Source organism: Eurypyga helias, unplaced genomic scaffold (assembly GCF_000690775.1).
Source record: "Eurypyga helias isolate BGI_N326 unplaced genomic scaffold, ASM69077v1 scaffold42225, whole genome shotgun sequence".
Lineage (NCBI taxonomy): Eukaryota > Metazoa > Chordata > Aves > Eurypygiformes > Eurypygidae > Eurypyga > Eurypyga helias.
The window spans coordinates 27,880-35,761 of NW_010251705.1; positions in this window are offsets into that span (position 1 = coordinate 27,880).

The following is a 7,882-nucleotide window of genomic DNA, read 5'->3' on the forward strand; positions in this document are numbered from 1 at the left end:
CAGGAATCCAGAATTGGAAAGGACCACTTGGGTCCTTGGACCCCTGACCCTGCTATCACCAGGACATCGGTAAACCAGATTTGGGTTCTTGTTCCCGCTTCGTACATGTCAGCAAGCTGCTCTAGCACTATGCTCTTCTCAGTTCAAACCCCTCTTTTTCATTTCAAGACTGTGGCTAATCAAACACAAGCATTAAGATCTGCTGGAAGAACACCCTTCAGGTTACACAGAGAGCTTAACATGATGTGATTCCTGCTACGTGGAGAGCACAGCCCCTCTCCATTTCTCTCAAGGGTTTGAATGCTCAGCAGTTCAGCAAATAAAACCCTTGAGGTCTAAACCTGAGCAAATAAGCATCTCACGCTAATAGGGACCCTCTGAGGATATTTGGAGATAACTGACCTGCTCAGCAGGACCCAGGGAGTCTATGGCAGAAAGGTGGAAGGGATCAAATGCCTCAGTGTGTTATGAGAGCCCTTTTTCTACCCTTGCAAGAGCTAGTCCAGCTCCTCTGACAAGGACATGGGAAGGAACTGACACCATTCTTGAAGTATGTATAGCTGAAAGCTTTCCTGCCTTTTTTTGATCTTAAAGTCCAGTTTTCATTCCCCCTGTGGCTGCAGGTTAGGGAGGTCAGAGGCAGGGAGATGTGCTCCGTGTCATCTCAGACAGTTCTTTGAAATCTTCCTCCCAGCTGGCCTGCAGATAAAGTCCTGTTTCTAAAAGGGAGAATGGCAGGGGTGGCAGTGACCGCTATTCACCAGGCCAACAGCTGAGGCCAGAGCAGAGTGGGTCAGCTGGAAGATCCACTGTTATCTTTCTTTCTAGTTCAGATGAGCTTATAAATGGCTGTAAAGGGAAAAGGGTTGGTGTCATCAGCACAGATTTACAGGTAGCCAATGTCCCTGATCAGCTGGTGGAGTGCTCGTCAAGAAACGCTGCAGGGCTCGAGTTCAAGACCCTGACATTGTGTTTTCTCCCTGGATTAGTGTCTGCTAGCTCACATAACCTGCAGGGTGGGCAGCAATCTGGAGATTGCTCTTACTGTGGTACGGGGGATATATTAATTTGGGAGGCTTCATGCCGGAGGGATGACTAGATACCACCAATTGTGTCTGGTGATTTCTCCAGGGATAAAGGTGCTTAGAGGTTAACTTGGCTTTTGACCTACGTTTAACAGCCAGAGTAACACTGTATAGACCTCAGAGGAAAAGTTGGTGTCAGTGTTGGTTTAACACCTGCATTACGGAGATCTTGCTCTAAACCCATCCTTGATGTGATAGTTTTCCTGCTGTTTGTTCCAGTCTGTTCTGCAGAGCCAGCAAAGATAGGAAGGAAAGAGCTGGAAATTATTTTGCCTTATACAATGTCAGGTTACTATCCCATTGCTAGACCCATGAGCCAGAAGGAAACAACATGAGCCTGGTTTTGGGATGTTGTCCCTGTTCAAATAAAGGGAATGGTCTTATTCCCAATAAATTCTCACGCTGGTGTCTGAAATGCTCAAGGTTTGATGCAGCTGTTTCAGAGAACAAAATGGCTAAACTCTGCCCATTTGCAACTTCTCTTTTTAGCTCTGAGCTATGTATTTGCCCATCATTGTGATGGGTGTAGTGCAGAAAGAGCTGGACAGGGCAAGGGGAAGGGACAAGGTTGGCAAGCGTGACTTGGATGGCTGGGTTGCAGGGAGGGAAGGGCAGAGGCCCAGGGGAACCATCAGTGAGAGCTCTGGGAATTACAGGAAAGCAGGGGTTGCAGAGTACTGGACCACACTGCTAAGCTGTGCTGCACAGTACAGACATTGTCTGGAGCTTTAAAGACTAAATTAGACAAAATTCTGTTGGGAGTGGCTTAGGCATCCGTTTGAGGAAGAGCTATGCTAGAAAGTCTCTGTCCCTCTTTTTTGACAGAAGCATGACATTTTCTTGGATATCTTCAGTCCGTCCCGCAGGCTCTCTGGGAATGTTCCCTCTAGCAGCTGTGTAACCTATGCCCACAACTAGGGCATGGAGGCAATCTGCCTGTGGATGTCTCTGGACTAAGCTTTGCCTTCTCCTTGGTGTGGGCTGGCAGAAGGGCTATAGTGCGGCGGAGCCCTCCCTTCTTCTCACCATGGCTCCCAGCTCCCAGTATAATTGTTCCAAGTAGATCTCCACTAAGCATTCTCCCCAGGAATGTTTGGCTAGGGCACATTGATTTCAGGGTACAGTCCACTATGACAGCGCATGTCTGTCTCAGATGTCTGCCCTGCAGAATGACTTTGCAGGCTGGAAGTTTTTCCATGGTAGAATTTCCTTAGTGAAGTGGAAATAATTCCGTCCAGCTGGGCATTAACTCAGCTCTGTGCTCCGTTGGTGTGCTTGGTGATGCTGGTTTCACAAGTATGTTGGAGTCTACTGCAAGCTGCCTCCAAACACACCGGGCTGGGTAAATAATGCTTTTGGTTAGACAGTCTGAACTAGCAAGCGTAGCACATCTAGAATGACAGAAGGATACTCAGGCCCTGGTGAGAATGGGCAAGACCAGTATTCAGACAGCTTGCTGAGCAGCCTGTTTGGATGCTGTCATATCACGCTAGATAATGTCACTCTTATCAGTGCTTGCAACTGCAAGTCAGGCTCCTCCAGGGGTTTTTGAGAGGTTTCTGCCCTAGCAGGTCCTGTGGCAGGAGTACTCCCTGCATCTGTTACTCTCTTCTCCCGCTGTGAGTTGTTCCCTCCTGGGCCATAGGTTTTGCTAGTGCTCAGTGTGTTAAGTCGGCAACGTACCTCAGCTCATTTGGGGTGGGAGACCTTTCTTCAGGACAAAAGGCAGCTTTGGTCCCAGACTCATGGATGTGAGGTGGGCCGAAGGCACAGCACCTTGTGTTTTCTTTTCATCTCAGGAAAAAGACTGCTCTACAGTTTCTCTCTCCATTTCCTGCAGTTGCCAGATTGAGTATTGTGTTCCTGCCCTGTTCTTGAAACTTTTGAGTGACCTCATCTTTGCCTCTCTAACGAGGGACCCAAAATGTCATACTGCCAAAGGCATCTTCCCTAGCACTTGGCAATAGGCTTGCTAATTACACTGGGACAGGGGGAGCCATTCCCTGGGTCTCAGATGCAAACTGATACAGCTTGAAGATTCATTCTCATTTTTCCCCCAGCCGCACACATTTCTGCATGTTTTCCCCAGAGGTCTGGAGATGCAGAATGCATGTAGCTGAGGTTTTTTTTCTTCCCTTTCACACCTCCCTCCCTCCTTTCTCCCCTGGACATTTGCTTCCCTGGCTTGCCAGCGCTGCAGACCGAACCTGTACCCTGCCCTCTGCGTATGTAGGGTCATGCTGGCCCAGCATCCCACGCTGTTGAGTATCAGGAGGCTGCTGCTAGCAGCTGCCAAATGCTGCTGACTTGCCAACAGTCCTTGGGGGTACTTGCAAAGTAGAAAGTGTCCTCTAGGAGGTGAGGCAGGGAAGGATCTTGACTTTCATGGCATGAATGACCTTCCAAAGAAACTTCTATTTTTCTGTGGTTCTGGGAGATCAACACTCCTGAGCTGAAAACAGTGGTGCAAGACCCCCTCTGTGCACTACACTGCAACCCAGACAGTGACGTCTCACTGAACGTGGTTGCTTCTGAAAACCAGGTGCTGGGTATTATCCACATGCCCTTAAGCACAATTTCAGCAGCGTGACCACAAAGATTCCTGAAGGCACAGCCCCTGCAGCCCTTGTGGTCTGCGTCCATCTGCCATCGTGGTAACAGGGACTGGTGATAGTGCATTTGCTGTTCATGATATAATCTGGCCTCTTGAAGTGATGCTGGTGGAAGTCCTCATTTCATTCACAGGGCTGTCAGACAAGGTGATTTGCTGGTCTTCCTGGTGACCTCTAGCAGAGAGATGTGAGCAGGAGCTGGGGACATTTTCAGTCAACTTAGAATGAGAATGAGTCAAAGTGTTAACATATGGCCGTGCCTTTCAGCTTTACTGCATCTGGTCTATTCTGAAGCCTCTCAGGCTTTCAGCCCTTGTAGGGCAGCTAGCAAATGTGGCAGCATCTGCCTCCTCCTCATACCCAGCAGGAAGGCAAATGCTGGTTGTGACTGGGTCCCACATGCTTGTGTCATGCTGTATGAGCTAACTACATGGACTCCTTCATGGATGCAGGGGAGGGAACTGACTACTTGGCAAAGCAGCAGCGACCAACCAAAAATGAAATTAGAGTTATCTGTTGCCAGAATGACAACTTGGTCTTGGAAACATGAAGAAACTCTAAAAGTGCCTCTGTAGCCAAAACATAGTTCCGCCGGCTGGTTCCCTGATAGGGGACAAAAAAAATGAAACATCCGTTCTAATTAGTGATGGGAGCTCATTGCCTCAGATTCAAAGGAGAAAGCTGTTTGCAGAATCAAGCTAAGATCAAAGTGTCCAACATACAGGAAGGGCGCATTCCTCTTTCTGCTGATGGTGGTGTACCCTGCTCTTCCTCCAGGTGTGCGGCTTACAGGGATGCTTAATTACTAAGTAAGGAGAAGGCTGCACATACACGAGAGGGCGTAATGGCCATTGTAATCCAGCTCTAAGAGACGATATGGTGGTGATTCTTGTTGTCTCTCACAAGTCATTAGACTTCTCTGGATGCTTAGAAAAGATCTGGATTGTGTACCTTTGCAAAAGGAGGCCCTTTACAGAATTCTCTACTTGATTTTTCTGACCTCTTATGTGTAATTCGACTTAGTAGACTGGTCTGTATGTGTATGCATATATCTATATTTGCATTTATATCTACCCAAGGGAATTCAAGTCCTCATTCCTTAGGCTGCATAGAAAAATCCTTATCCCAATAGATATGCTAAATTTAAACTCCCTCCCTCCCTCTCTCCCCTGTCTCTCTCATTTTGCATTAATGCAGGGCTTCATTTTTGAAACTCCTAATTTTGAAATGCTTAACCATGTAACATATGGTGAGTTTTCCTACTCAACCTTCTGGTCTTCATGGGCATACATGTATATAAGTGTATGTGTCATTGTGTGCAACCACTTGTGTTTCAGACCGTGAGTATTGGTATGGAAGGATGCAGTCTTGTAGATTCCTGCGCTGAAAGACGTAGATTCTGAAGAGTATTTCAGCTGTCTCCCTGGGTGAGGAGTCCCACTGTAGTAATGCCCTCCCGGTGCTGTGTTAATGCACCAGCCTACCTCCCTGGGTATGCTTGTGGAAGAGGACTTTGCCTACATTTGGTCTCCTGACTCCCCTGTCGCCTAGTTTAAGCTTATTTGTCAGAAGCAGTTGTGTGTATTTTCCCCAGCTGTAGCCCTGCAGGTGCCACTTAGCTTAACAAAATGAGTTCTTGTCTTTAAGTGCTGCCTGCCTTGTGTGCATCTTGGGCCAAAGAACAGCTGACAGGCCCTGGGATGCATGAGGCAAAAGCAAGTGTGAAGAGCTGTCTGTCCGGTGGTTTAAGAAGAGATGGGACAGCACGGCTGTGGTGGGGTGCTCATCCTACATGCCCAGGTTCCAGGCAGCTCCCCTTGGTAAGAGAAATAGATGGGGGACCTCAGGTCTTCCTTAGCGCCCCCCATCACAGAAACCAATCCATAGCACTCAGAAGGGGTGCTGTGATGCTTTGAAAGGGGGAGGAGATGATGGGGGTATGGGGTGCTGCAGAGTGAAAGTGAGGCACTGGAAGAACAAAGTGAGTATTATGTGCTTTCTTTCCTTTTTTAAAATTGTTCATAAGTTGGTTGGGAAATTCTCAAATGTATTGAAAATTATTTTTACAGTGAAGAAATTATGCATATTCTATATTAGTGTTTTTATTATTCTGCAGGATGTTTACAGTCAAGTAATAGTAAATATTAGGAGTAGCAAGAGGATGGTTAGGTATGAAAATCACATCATCTTGATGATTGAATGATTGATGTAACTAACCCTGCAACGCAAACTGTAAACTCTAACTTTTCCAGTAAATTTGCTATTAGTGAATATTCATATTCAAGTATTACTTCTCCTGAATGACAAGAATATGAATGTTTTTTCTTGGAGAGTAAAGTGGAGGGGATAAGTGACAGGCTGAAGAACACATGTTGCTATTCCAGATCAGATGGGTGGTAGTTGGTTTTTCTCTCATGGACATCATCTCATTAAATCTATGCTAACATGGCAGAAGAACTTTCTGCGCTGTGTTGGAGAGAGAGGTTACTCCAATAAATGTCAAAATTATTGTGACGCCCTGCACAGTGTTTAGCACGTGAAGGATGCTTGAGTGGGCAAGTAGTCATGGCAAGGTAGCCTTCAAATTTAGCCCTGCAGAAAAGAAGATCCCTTGTCAGGGACCTATTATGTAAGAGGCATCTCCAAAGTTGACATGGATCACTTCAGAGTTTTGGGCTACTGCCACTGCTTGGCCAGCCATAAACAAATGAGAAGTCCAAAAACATTTGCAACCTGTTGACCACAAACACAGCTGGGAGGTAGATGCCTTCTAATAAAGGTGATGCTTATTACTGGCACTTCACTTTATTTACTTCCACTTGGTGCTAACAGCCCGGCACAGGTGATTGATGGATTAAGCTTTCACCAGCTGTTCTCCATCCAGACACCCAATTCTCTGAGGTGTTAGCAACAGAGATGAACTGTTTGCCTAGGAATTTCCAAAATGTTCCATTTTTAAAGACACATTCCAAGCCCATGAGGAAAGTCAGTCTTCTTTTTCTTTTTTATTTTCCTTGCAAGGTAAGAAATTAATGAACTTCACTTGGAGAGATTAAAATGGCATTTTGTCTGGGTCCGTTCTAAAGTACTTCTGATCCTCCTCAAACTATCTGGGGCTTTGAAAGAGGGAACAGAGGTCTGGAGGAGTTTGCTGAGGATTTGCAAGTGGGGGTATTGCAGCTCCAGACCAGTGTGTCCAAACCCAGGAACTCCGAGTAGGCTGCTCAGGTGCTAGAAATTTTGAATCTGTAGCACCTGAAACTCAGCACTTCCAGGCTCTGAGCACCCCATCTCTCCATTAGGTTGGCTGGGAAAGATCCCAGCGGCCAAGTGTGCAGGAGAACCACTCACCTTTTCTCAAAAATTAGCCTGTTCGGTTTCTTCATGGTCAGATAGAAGCATTTCACCTTCAGCAAACCGGTGTCTCCTGGCATCACCAAGAGAATAGGGCATTCCCCAGACTACCCCTGAGTGCTAGCCATATTCTGATATGGCCTTGGATCTTGAAAACTCCTTGCCTTTGCCTCCAGCAGCCTCCCACATGCTTTGAACAAGAAGATAGTGAGCTGTTATATAGAGAGAAGGTTTTTGTAGACAGTATTTTGAATTTGTGGGGAAAAATGGTTTAAGGACTTTCAGTGCTACTCAAAATGGTGGTGGTGACTCCTTGGTTCGTTTCATTTGACAAGATTTTGGCAGTAGGAATGGAGATATTTCCCTGTGTGACTTGCAGTCTAAAAACTGCAGCCTTGAGCTGCTGCGCTGGGAAGCTGGGGCTTATCAGGCTTTGAGCCCTGTCCAGCCTGTGTGGAATGCAAAGAAGTGAATGGTGGAAATGCTAGAAAATAAATGAGATTTTATGAGATCCTCGATTATCAGTACTCATTTTTCACCAGCTAGATAGAAATACCTCGACTGGAAAAGATGTGGATTTTTAACCCTTTAAAACAAATATAGCACTAAAATGTTTCTGCTCATTCTGGGCTTCATGAGGGGTAGAAGTGGGGGAGAGCTGTGTTTCTTCTTTAATAACACACATTCTCTCCTCTCACCCCTTGCTGCAGGCTTTTAGAATGCAGTTTCCTTCTCTGTTTCAGTGATGTTGGGTATCATTAAGATCAATGGGTTTGAAAACATATTTCATTGTCTCTTAGACACAGCTTGGCTACTCTTGCAGCCCTTTCC